Genomic DNA, 13095 nt, shown 5'->3' on the forward strand with positions numbered 1-13095 from the left:
GCTGGCCCTAGCACCAGGGAACTGCCTGCACCTCTCGGGGGTTCTGGCACTCTGCTGCTTTAGGGTTCCTGCCTGCAGCTGTCTCAAGGAAACGGGAGCGCTGTTAGGGCTACTGTTTAGGGTTTGAATAGTCCTGTACTCTACCTTATATCCCAACCTATACCCCTTTTATTTTCTCTGTTTGTCTCCAGCCCTCGAGCCCTTGACCTCTGAAGCCCTCTCTCAGCCTCTCCGTGTCACTGCCAAGCTGCCCCGCTGAACCCTACAAACTTACAACCCTACGCTTGCAACCGGGGATGCTCCTTATCCATAGGCCCCAAGAGATGTCCCTTAGCCCGGACCAGGCAATCCACAGTTGCTCCCTACCCTACCTAAGTTTGGCCCTGAGACAGGGCAGAGGCTGACAGAGCCGAACTCTTTGCGGAGGCCAGGCACGAAGCCTTACCAACCGCCGCCTCGAGGAGGGGTGGGAGCAATCCCCGGCTGCGGAGGGACAGAGAGCCCAGGGTGGGGCGGGGCGGGAAACCCCCTGTTTCCCCAACCCTGCGGATCGTCCCCCCACTATCTCTTCCTGGCTGGCCCTAGCACCAGGGAACTGCCTGCACCTCTCGGGGGTTCTGGCACTCTGCTGCTTTAGGGTTCCTGCCTGCAGCTGTCTCAAGGAAACGGGAGCGCTGTTAGGGCTGCTGTTTAGGGTTTGGGGTGGGGTACACCTGAACTCCACCTTACCTATACCCCTTCTTTTCACTGTTCACTCAGCCTTTTTATTTTTGGAATTCTTGTGACAGATTGAGGGCACTGAGGAAGGACTGCCAAGATGAAATCAAAAGGGAAAAGGAGAAAGATCACCCCTGCAAATCCACACTGGCTCAGCTGTTCAGGTGCTGCTTCCTGGCAAAAAGCTTTGTCCATCACCACCTCCTTTAAGCAGTGCTCCACGTCCAGGTGCATCCAGGTGCTCCCCCAGACCCTATGAGATGCTCTCACCGTCACTCCATCAGATGCCACTGGGAGCCCACCAGAAACTCCTCTCCTTCAGCAGTTCCATGCCAAAGTTGTTTTGCCACTCGTATTTGGCCCTGTAATAACAGCAAAATCATTGCCCTCTGTCAGGCACATGTTGTTAGACACAGGTTTTTCCATAGCCATCTTTTCAAGAACGAAGTGCCATCCCTGCTTGATTGCTAAATTAACAGTAAATTCTGGAAAACCTAAATGAGAAAAAGAATCTAAAAGACTGACGAGTTAATATGGGAATCTTTATGTGATTAAACTAGTATGTTTTGAAATAAAGTAAATTCTTCCGGGTGTACTGCAAAAATCCAATTCCTAAAAAAAAAAAACAAAAACAAAAAACCAAACAGCATCAAATTCCCACCCATATGATCAATAGAACCAGCCAAGGGAAAAAAATCTTAACCTAGAAAAAATCCAAACCACCTCAAAAAGATTCAACACTGAAACACAATGCATCCTAACACTTCAACTAACAATACTAAAGTAAATTTTAAAAACAAGTATTCCCTCTATCCACACCACCAATACCACATAAAACAAATAAAGCAGTCTCATCACAGCACCCCCAAATCAAAAACCTAAATTGCACTAAAATCTTTAAAATAATCACAAATTAACCCCAAAATAAAGTTTAATCTCACTAACAAAAAAAACCCCAAAACAGGTAACAAACAAAAGCCACGCCATACAACCACCAGCAAAAACAGATGCTATGCTCTTTCACTAACAGTTCTTATCACATCAGCAAAGTTAAACATAAATAAAAAGCAACCCTATTGAACTCCACACATCACACTGAAAGGAATGATGAGCTTGTCTTTACAAACAAGCTGTGGGTCAGTTGATAAGATGTAGCTATCAGTGACAGACGACAGAAACAATGGGATGAATTCCAGTAGAAGATCAAAGAGGCACTGAAAGGACACTAGGAGTTCCATAAAAGTTAAGAAGGGATTATGCATTGGGGGTGGAAGGGGAAAAGGTACCCCAGGTGTCAGGCGTTCCGGGCAGTCTGTACCTGTCAAGTACCTCAGCCTATGGGGAAAGGGAGAAGGGACAAGCGGCTGGGAATTAGGATAAAAAAGGAGGCTGTGCCCTCCAAAAATTCAAGAAACCCCAGGGGAATGCCCCATGGCCTCTCCCTTTATTTGAATAAAGTAAAAGGACTCCTCCGTCTCCTTTTTGGATATAAACCTCTGGTGTTCGTGGAGTAATTTTCCTGACAACACCAACTATTAAAAAAAAAAATCAAACCAAGTCACTGAACTCAAAGCCATTAAACTAACCCTAGACATTAGTAAAAAAACCCCAAAGCTCTACATTTATAGTAATACCTGAATAATTACCAAGACTCTATAAAAAATTTTAATAACTAATTAAAAACAAAAAACCAACCTAAACTACAACAAGTTAAAAAACACCACCCCCAAAAATATACCTATAGAAAGCCACCATATAAATGCCTGTGTCCCCAGAAATGAAGCTAATAAGAAACACCACAACAGAAAGGAATCCAAACTTATCATCAACACCTAAACTAAAAACCACAACATTAAATAAATAGAACATATACATTATTATACACCAACTACAAACCAAAAAAAAGATACAATCAATTACTAAAAATCACCTTAAAACCACTCAAAAAACTGCCAAAAATTAAAAACTGCATCTAACAAAAGCCGCCTAATTAACACCCAAAACTCAGCTAACCAAACAAACCCTACCCAATCTGAGCCCATACATACAATAAACAAAACCAAATAATACATATCAAAATCTATTTTAATTGGTTCTACCTAAAATACAAACCAACCCATTCATAAAAATCATCTTTATTCAAAAACCAAATTTCACATAGTGAACACAAAAAAATGAAACAACACACTATGTGCCACCACAAAAACTAATATTGAATAAAAACCACATAAATAACTCTGCTTACTCAATATTACTACCACTATTTATATTTACCTGTATCTCTATAAAAGTATATCTAAAAGTAAAAAATAATTTGACCATTAAGCCAAAGATATACAATAAAAATTAAGATGTCCTAAAATTACATTATATTATATCCCCACCATCTGCTTTATGCTTAAACAAATTCTGTAACTTCAAAACTAACAAAGAAAAAAAAAAACTTTTAACGTACAATCTGTATACAATACTAATGCAGTCTACCCCAAATTCTCTCTCAGCTCTATTGTTTAACCGAGACAACAAAAAATCCATTTTGTACTTTTTTGAAAATAACTTCTCATAGAGAGGAATGACGGGTTTGTCTTTACAAACAAGCTGTGGGTCTGCTGATAAGATGCAGCTATCAGTGAGAGACAACAGAAACAATGGGATGGATTCCACTAAAAGATCAAAGAGGCACTGAAAGAGTATCATGAATTCCACAAAAGCTAAGAATTAAGAAGGGATTATGCGTGGTGGGGGGAAAGGTACCCCAGGTGTCAGGCATTCCGGGAAGCCTGTACCTCTCAAGTACCTCAGCCTATGGGGAAAGGGAGAAGGGACAAGCAGCCGGCCCTCCGAAAATTTGAGAAACCCCAGGGGAATGCCCCATGGCCTCTCCCTTTATTCGAATAAAGTAAAAGGACTCCTCTGTCTCCTTTTTGGACATAAACCTCTGGTGTTTGTGGATTAATTTTCCTGACATCATTGATTAGTGAATACAAAATAATTGCCAAAACCATAGTAACTTCTTCTAAAACTGTTCAACTTTACTCCAATCCCAAAACCCAAGCTACCACCAAAACACCCCACGGCTCAAAAAGACCCACGCCACATCCCAAACACACGTGAAAAAAAACACAAAACCTTCTAAATCTCCTGATCTCTACTCCACAACAAATAAACTATCTAACGTTATTCATTCTTCTTCCTACGCCCTACTTATTGAAATAAACATTTTTTTCACTTTTCCTCAAAAAAAAATTTCCTTTAAAATCTATTAAAAAACTAACTGAAACCTGATTTCTATCAAGAAACACATTCATTTTAAAACATTTCCTCCCAATTGGTCTCAGACCTTTCCAAGGTTTGGATCCTGTTCCAGTGCACCTGAACCAAATCAACCTGCTCTGGCTCTGGAAACATCAACACCAAACCCAGAGCACGAAGCCCCTCGCTATCCCTACCCTGCTGTCCCCCGGCCCTGCTCTCTCGCATCCTACGCTGCAGAGCGCTGGGAGCCAGGTTCAGCCCCGAGAATTGTCACATCCATTCCCTCGGACATTCCAGCTTACACGGGGATATTGCGGGGACCCCCTGCATTCCATTCCCCAGTACAGCACCAAGACAAAGTTCTCACTCGGCCCGCGTCTCCAGAAAATCGCGTGTAAGGCTTAAATAAACCCCGAGGCTTGAGAAATACAGTCTGCCCGAAAAGCCCAGCTCTGCATCCAGGGGAAATGAACATCACAAACAGATTCACACACCCCAGATGCACGGGACGCTGCCAGCTCGGACCTGCAGTTAACTCGGCAATGGAAAAACCTGAGCTCGAAGCCCTCCTGCGAGGGTACAAAAGGTATTGGACACAGTTTCTAGAAGGCACCACATCGTTATTTAAAGGCGCAGCTCGGCTAAAGAGCAATATCGACAAAGCCCCGAGACAAAAAGCCCGGCAGGTCGGGCTTTTCCCCCTCCCCTCCTCCCAGCGGCTTTTGCCAGCGCACTCTGAAGCTGACAAGCCACAAGTGTTCCCCAGTGGCCCCCGCCGGGACTCGCTCCCGGGCTGGCGCCGCTCCAGCTGCGGGGGGACCGGGGGAGCCACGCGAGCCCCGGCAGCGGCGGCACTCGGCACCCGGGGGCGGCCCCGCGCTCCGGCCGGAAAGCGGCTCCTCCGGCGGGCGGGGGCAGCTCCGGCCCCGGGAGAGCCCGGCCCGCCCAGCGGCACCGGGACCGGCCCGAAGGGGCCCCAGCGGTGCCCGAGCCCCGCGCCCGGAGCGGACAGAGCAGCCGGGACAGACACAGCTCCGCGCCGCGGCTCCCGCCTGCCCGCCCGGCCTCAGCACGGCTCTGTCACTCCTCGGGGGCTGCCAAGCCGCCAAATTCCCCAGGGAATGCCAGAAGCGCTGCCGTGCAGGGCTGTAAGGGGTCAGAATCGCTCTCAAAAGCAGCGCCACGGCTCCATGTGACCCCGCCTAATGCTGGAAAAGCCGGTGTTTCTGTCAATTGAACCCCGGAAACTGAGGCAATGGGGGGGTGTTCGTGCCTTCTTAAACCAATACGATGGCAAATAAATGAGTGCTCCCCCCCTTCAATTTAATCCCCTAAAAGTAAAAAGTTGTTTTTCCCTTGATTGAAATCTCTCAAATGATAGGAAAAGGGGAACACTCAATCAGACCCTTAAAAAGTAGTGACTATAAGGCTTCCTTCTCAATTTAAACCTCAGGATGATGGAAAGTGGGGGGTTCCCCTCAAGTCAAACCCATAAAATAGCAACAATATTTCCCCCCTTCCATTTAAAATGGAACATGGGGATTCACTGTTCACTGATACCCCTAACACCCTGGAAAAGGCAGGTTTTCCTCCAATCAGCACCCTTAAAATCATAGGTGGACTCCCCCCCAGTGTAAAAATAGATAATAACAGGAGTTTCTTCCCTCAATTTATGCCCCCCTTTTGTCCTCATAATACCCATTTCTTCCGGGGGGAATTGGGGAGCAAACGGCAAAATGAAATCAAAAGGGAAAATCCCTTTTGCAAATCCCTGCGAACCCACACAGGCTTACTTGGCTCAGATGCTGCTTTAAACAATGCTCCATGTCCAGGTGTATCCAGCTGTTCTCCCAGATCCTATGAGACACTCCCAGTACTACTCCATGAAATATCCCCCAGGAGCTCACCAAAAATCCCTCTGCTCCAACTGCTCCACACTCCATGCTCAAGCGAAGTGACAGAAACCCTCCCCCTAAAATAGCCCCGGGCAGGACCCACCCATTCTTTACCATAACTGCTCACACCTGGGGCTGCTCTGAGCGCTCATCAACCTCACAATTCAGTTTGTGCTGTTGCCATCCTACGGGTGAGGGGAGGGGCAGAAGGAACTTGTCGCTCATTCCCTGGACAGGACATTGTCTGCACCTGACACACTGGGGCACCAGGCTTTCCTTGCTATGGATCAGGACACTTCTCCTCCTCCTGGTGCCCAAGGCTGAAAATGGAATTCCACCTCCACAATTCCATGTGTTTGAGTTTCACAATTCCCAATGTAATTCCCCATGGATCATAAGCCATCACCTCTAATTTTTCCTCTAGAATCACTGCTGACTTGCCTTTCTGTGGAAGTGCTTGACGCATGGATGCAGAGTTCAGGGGCTTGTTTATGGCTTATCCTGACGAGCACAAATGAAATCCAAACACCCAGAATTACAGGGAAATATGGATAAAGTTTATAAATACTCCTCTTCCCTGCAAATCCCTGGCAACCTCCCATTGACCTTTTACTCTTAACCTCTGAATTTTGACCTTTGACTCTTGACTTTAGCTCTCTGAAGTTTGATTCCCTGATAATTGACCTTGAACCACATAACCTTGGAAAATTAACCCATAACATTGCACCTGGGACCCTTTACTCTTGATCTTTGAACACTGACCATTCACATGTGACCCTTGAAGTTTGAATCCCTGACTTTCCAATTTAACCATTGACCCCTGACCTTTTGCACTTGACCTCAGCCCTTTGACCCTGCCCCAACATCAATATTACTGACCTACAGTGATTTCAGCATATGAATGCTACCACAGTTATCTCACCCAGCCGTGTCAATACCACTATCAGTCTCTATCCCAGCCCCAGTGATTATAGCTCCAGTCCTAGTGATCCCTTCCCTGCCCCAGTGATTTCAGCTCTTGGCCCACGAGCTTTATTTCACTGCAAGCTCTCTTCTTCCAGCTCCACATCCACTTCCTTTTCCCTCCGCTCTGCTAGGTGAAGCTGCTCCAGGTTGAGACAAAGGGTCTTTGTTCTTGGTTCCAGCTCTGAGGTTTCACCTTAAGGCTGAGAAATGCCACTCCAACCCCATCCCAACCCCAAAGCAATCTTTACTGTATTTACAGCCTGCCCCGTTGTGTACCATTCTATGCTTGCTTCCCACATGTACAGTCACTATGCCCTCAGAACAGTGTTTGCAGCAGTCCCCATCCCAGCCCCAGTGACTTCAGCTTCAGTCCCACAAGCTTTATTTGACTGCCAGCTCTTGTGCTGCACTTCTGCCTCCTCATCTTCCCAGCAGTGACACATCATGCTGCTTTCTGGCTCTCCAGGCAGGATCTCTGTTTTAGCTCTAGCTCCCTGTGGTTTGAGCTTAGCTCTTGAACTCACATTCCAGCCCCAACCTGACCATCCTTACTGGAGGAACAGCTCTGCAAGGCCCTATCCCCGCCCTTACACTGATTTCAGCTCCAGCCACGCAGTTCGCATCCCAGCTCCATATTCCTTATCCCAGCCCCACAACAGTTTTACCCTAAACCCTACCATGTTTCTGTCTGCTCCAGCTCTGCTTCCTGAGTTCCTGCTCCTCAGCTTCCCACTTCTGGTGGCTGAAAGTTGCTCCCGCTTCTCACTGCAACCCAGGGCTGTTGATAAGGCCACAAGTCAGTTATTACTATCACTTCAATGTCTCTAGATACTGTCCTACCCACCCTAATGGGAGCCCAACTTTGGGGACACTTGAGGCCTCTAGCCCAACAGGTACCTTCCCCCTCCCCCTGGGTCTCAGCCCAGCACTTGCCCAAAGGCCCCCCCTCACCCCCCCCAGGCATTACCAGGGGCTGGGAATAGCCATTGGGCCCCTGCTAGCCCATCCCAAAAGGTGCCCTTGGGCTGGTTCTCAGGCCCTGGAGCCCTCCCAGCCCCCAGACCCTCAGACTCTCCTTGGTACCAGCAGACAGGGGCTGCAAATCCCCCAGGCACCTCCTGCAGGCCCTGAGCTGCAGCTCCATCCCCTTCCCCCATGGCATTTATCCAGCTCCAGCCTCAGTATTTCCATTGCCCGTCCTGGAGCACCGGCGCTCCCTGGATCACACCCGCGCACCTCCCGCCACCGCCCGCCTCTCCGCCGCTCGCCGCCGCGCCGCCGAACTAAGGCCCGCACCCCTCCAGCTCACGCTATTTATAGCCCACACCGGCCAGCCCAGCCAATCACAGCCCGAGGCAGCGCCGGGCCCGCCAATCCCAGCCCGCCCGTTCCCGCCGCGCTCGCCTTCGCGACCCCCCGCTGTCCCCTCAGGCCCCGCTCCCGCGATCCCGCCCGCTCCCCCCCTTCTCCCCGTTTCTTTGGGCAAAGTTACGGCCGGGACCTGAACGGGGAGCCCCCGCCCACCCTTCCCGAGACCCAACAGCACCTCTTGGGGCTGCGGCAGCTCGGCTCCGCCGGCTCCCAAAGCGACAGCGGCCGGAGCGGCACCCCAGCAAAACGGGGGAGCGGGAACGGGCCACGACTGAGCGGGCTGAGCTTGGCGGGACCGCGCCTGGATTCAAAGGGCGGCTGTGATTGGCCACCTAGAACCCTGACCTAGAACCCTGACCTAGAACCCTGACCTAGAACCATAACCTAGAACCCTGACCTAGAACCATAACCTAGAACCATAACCTAGAACATGACCTAGAACCCTGACCTAGAACCATAACCTAGAACCCTAACCTAGAACCATGACCTAGAACCATAACCTAGAACCCTGACCTAGAACCATAACCTAGAACCAATCCACCGGGATTAGCGGAAGCTTTGAGGCTGCGGCCCATGGGAGCGCGAGGTGCTCAGTTAGGCGGAGCCAGGGGTGCTCGCAGGGTCCGCGGTCGCCCTGTGCCCCTCTCGCCAGACTCCCGTCCCCTTCTCCGGCCCTCTCTATTGCCCTGGTCCCGCCTAAAAGGCCCCCGCAGAGCCTCTATCGGAGCGCCCCAGCGGCACTCGGGGCAGGGGGCGGGGAGGGGCGTAGCCGCCAACTCGCCCGGGTGTGGTGCCAGCTCGCAAAGCTGCGATGGCAGCGCGGAGCAGGGAGCGGCGGTGGGGAGGGCGTGCACAGCTCGCTGCGGGCTCTGAGCGCCTCTTCCCTCGCAGCGGTTCCTCTTCTAGGAGGACTTGGACTGCCCGATTAGGTGCTGGCCGAGGTAAACACCTTAGCAAAATACCTAAGTGCCCGCCCCTCGCCTGCTGCGGGTCCGCTGCTCACCGTCCTTCTCCCCGCAGTCCGTCCGTGAAGCTGAAACTGATCTGCCGCCCGCCACTGCTGCTATTCTTAGCCGCCGGCCTGCACGGCCGCCACTCCTTTTAGCACAGTGTCCCTGCTCCCAGCCGTGTCACTTTACACACTTAACGCTATTTCACCCCTCCCTGCTATTTACAGACACCGCCCCGCTCACTCCCTCCCCAGGCTCGGCAGCCGCGGAACTGCCGTAGCTCCCGCTGCCGCCTCCCCCCCGTCACCCAGCGGAGCGGGGCAGGGCCCCGGTCGGGGCACAGCGGCAGTACCGCTCTGTGCCCACAAGAGCTCAACATAACATAACTGACTCAAAGGCAGCTCACACAAGAAGGGAAAGAGGAAAGAAAAAAACATCTGCGGAGCTCAAAAGCAGAAACTCTGTATCCATGTGCACTAACATCCATGATTTTTTACATTTCCATTTTTTCTTTACATTTGACTTCATCCCCAACAGTTGTCTAAGAAATAATGTTATTAAATCTTTGTTTCTCTTGGTACACCTTGAAAACTTGGTGTTGCTCTGTATGTGTGGCTTTGGCCACGCTTGTGGACATGTAAAGTCAGTACTTGGAGTCTTCTGGACACATAATGGGAAAAGTGTGTCGGAGTGGATAAATTGCTGTTCTGTACATCTGTAGTGGTGCTGAGTTTTCCTTTGGTTAAGGAGACCTTAACCACGTTCACTGTGGGGAAAGCTGATGGACTCCTGACTGCAGGGCTGGGGTGATGGTGCTGCCTTCTGCATGCCTTTCCTTTGTGGACACAAACCAGTGCAAAAGCAAGGTCCTGAAGCAACCGGGATCCTCCTGAGAGGGCCACTCCGTTCCAGCAGCAGTGCTGAACACACTCCCCCTCCTCTCCCAGCCCTGGCCAGCGCTACAGCAGGCAGAGGAGGGAGCTGCCTGGGGAAAATGGAATCTTGGCCCTGCTCCACCAGGTACCAACCTCTTCCTCTGCTAGACAATGTGCCTTCACACAAAAGACGAGTCCCCAAAGGATGGGCCTTGCAGGCTCTTGCCTTGGAGTGGGAGCAGCTCCACCCTGCTTTTATTCTGGTGGCAGCTTGCTTCCTCCCAAGGTAGACACTGATGCTCCCAGGGTGAGCACTCCCGGTGGAATGGCCAGGCCTCCCAGCCCTGCAGTTTAAAAAGGAGCACAGACACACACAGAGAGAGAACCATGGACAGGTGAGAAAGAAATGCTCCGTGAGGCGAGGCTGGCTTGAACAGCTGCATCCTGGGCATTGCTTTGTTGTCTCCCATCACCCAGCTCTGCAGCCAAGAGGCCCCTGTGGTCTGTAGCACCCGCTTGGTGCACGTGGGACCGCTCGGGGAAGGCGGCCAGAGCAGGACGTACTGGGGACCCGGGTGCAGCAGCCACGTAGAAATGCTGTGAGGTCCAGAGACACCGAGCGGTACGGCCAGCCCGGGTCACAGCCACGCTGGAAGGGGAGCGGGAGCTGAGAGTATGGGATGGGGTCATACTTTGTTCTAAGGCAGGTAAATTCCCCACCATTTTTCCTTGTTATTTTGAACTCTAACAGCATCAAACACTTTGTGCTTCTCTGCGTTTAACATGCAGGTTTCCAGTGAGTTGGCTGCTCACGGTTTTTCTCTGTTTCACCACAAAATCGGTTGTAAGATCTTTTGGATCAAATCCCAACATCTCCCTTTACTCGTGGATTAGGAAGGAAAATGTTGAAATATCCCGAATTTCACCCCAAAAGCCTCCCAGGATTTCCTCCCAAAATCCCCCAATTTTCACCCCAAATCCCCAAATTTCAGCGCCAAAATCCCCCAGGGTTTCACCCCAAAATCCATCCTGCGAGTCCAGAGTTTCTGGAACCAGTCCGGTGGTTCTAGACTATTCTGCTGGACCCCGCTCGGTGCTGAGGTTCCAGATCACCCAGGACAGTCCAAAACACCGGGAGAACCTCAGCAGCCTTCAGGACCCCCGGGATGGATCCAGAACCTTCTGGAAGACAATCAGCACCCTCAGGATGGATCCAGGACCTCCTGGAAGATGCCCAGGACCCTCAGGATGGATCCAGCACCATCTGGAAGGCACTCTGCAACATCGGGACACATCCTGCACCATCGGGTAGGCACGCAGCACAATCGTGACGGATCCAGCACCTTCTGGAAGGTGCTCAGCATCCTTGGGACGGATCCAGCACCCTCTGGAAGGCGCTCAGCACCCTCGGGATGGTGCTGAGCACCCTTGGCATGGTGCTGAGCACCCTCAGCATGCTCAGCACCATCCCGAGGGTGCTGAGCACCATCCCGAGGGTGCAGGATGAGTGTTGAGGGTGCTCAGCACCATCTCGAGGGTGCAGGATGAGTCCCGCGGTTGCAGGATAAGTCCTGAGCGTGCTCAGCACCATACCGTGGGTGCTCAGCGCCGTCTCGAGGGTGCTCAGCACCATCCCGAGGATGCAGGATGAGTACCGAGGGTGCTCAGCACGCTCGGGACTCATCCTGTACCTTCTGGAAGGCGCTCAGCACCCTCGGGACCTTTGATCCTGTTCCCTTTGATCCCATTACCTTTTTTCCCAATTTCCGTTTCTCCCATAATTCCCTTTTTTTTCTTTATTCCTGGTTTGTTGTTTTCTTTCCCGGTTTTTTTTTTCTCCCGATTTCCAGTGTTTTTTTCTTTATTCCCGTTTTTTCCCCCAGTTCCCGATTTTCCCCCAATTCCCGTTTATTTATTGTGCCGGTGTTAGCAGCGGGGCAGAGACAGGCGGGGGCCGTGTGCCGGCGTCGGGCGGCTGCGGTGGTGGACGCGGGGACGTGAAGACGCACGGCGGGGACCGGACAGCGGCTGGGCCGGGCGGTGGCAGAGGCGACGCGGCTGTCAGCAGTTGTAGAGCCGGGGCCCCGTGCCCGTCCTTGCTCTCCCCCCCGCGGCTTGAGAGGCCGGTACGGAGGGCGGTGGAAAAGCTGCGGCTGCGAGCGGGCACGGGGCAGCCGTAGGCGGCAGCAGGAGCATCGGCGATAGAACCTGTGACTGCGCATGCGTGGATGACGTCAGCGCCGCAGGGCAGCATGGGGGAGTGGTGTGGGACGGCGCGACTTCCGAATGGGCCCCGGCGGCACCGCTGAGAGCGGCGTCGCTGAACGGCGGCGGCGGCGGCGGCGGGAACGGCGACTGCACGGCTGCCGGGAAAGCGGAGCCCGCGGGGCGCCATAGGCGGCGCGGGCGGCACGGAGCGGCTGTAGGGGAGCGGAGCGTGCCGGAACTGGGGTAGGAGTAACGAGGGCCGCGCGGTCGAGGGGCGGGGGCGCGCCGCTCTAAGCGGGCGGGAAGGGAGGGACGCCTGTGGGGACAGAGGGAACGGGGGCCGTGAGGGCAGAGCCGGGGGCGGGCAGGGCGGGGATTGCGACACCGGTGACGAGGCTGGGGGGGGTGTGGAACACGGAGCGGGGAGCTCGCCGGTTGCCACGTCGGAGACGGGAGAGGGATGAGGATGGGGAAGGGGAGGGGGCGCCGCGGGATCCGCCGTGGGGTTTGGGGACATAGGAACAGACCGCGAAATCACGGGGGCTGGGGCAGGTGGGGCAGGGAGGCAAGAAGGGGATAACACACTCTTAACATCCTGGACCTGATGATCCCTATGGGTCCCTTCCAGTTTGGGATATTCCATGATTCTGTGATTCTTTATGAGAGAGGGAGGGAAAGAAGTAAGATTAGAGCAGAACCCTGTATCATTGAACAGATGTTAAAACAGCTCTCTCAGCAGGAGAAAAAGAATAAAGAGAGAAAGTTGTGAAACCCAAATTCTGGAGCTCTGTCAAGCCCCAGGTGCCTCAGCTGATGGGGTCAGCCTGCTTCCAAAGTAAGAATTAGAAGCTGCAGCCT

The 13095-nt window shown here is 52.2% G+C and overlaps 1 long non-coding RNA gene across 3 annotated transcripts; it reads right to left on the bottom strand.

Annotated features, from left to right (window-relative positions):
• Window positions 1-221: 221 nt before the first annotated feature.
• LOC147651410 (uncharacterized) lies at window positions 222-9307 on the bottom strand. Of its 3 annotated transcripts, none has more exons than XR_015273870.1 (3): window positions 9208-9307; window positions 7511-7611; window positions 222-1079 (listed from the first exon to the last, which is right to left on the bottom strand). It is a non-coding gene; the product is annotated as an uncharacterized LOC147651410 (long non-coding RNA). The 3 variants fall into 3 exon arrangements; XR_015273868.1 differs by lacking the exon at window positions 9208-9307 and adding an exon at window positions 8380-8557; XR_015273871.1 differs by lacking the exon at window positions 9208-9307 and adding an exon at window positions 8070-8093.
• Window positions 9308-13095: the final 3788 nt, after the last annotated feature.

This window comes from Cyanistes caeruleus, chromosome 9, assembly GCF_971803275.1.
Source record: "Cyanistes caeruleus chromosome 9, bCyaCae1.hap1.1, whole genome shotgun sequence".
NCBI lineage: Eukaryota > Metazoa > Chordata > Aves > Passeriformes > Paridae > Cyanistes > Cyanistes caeruleus.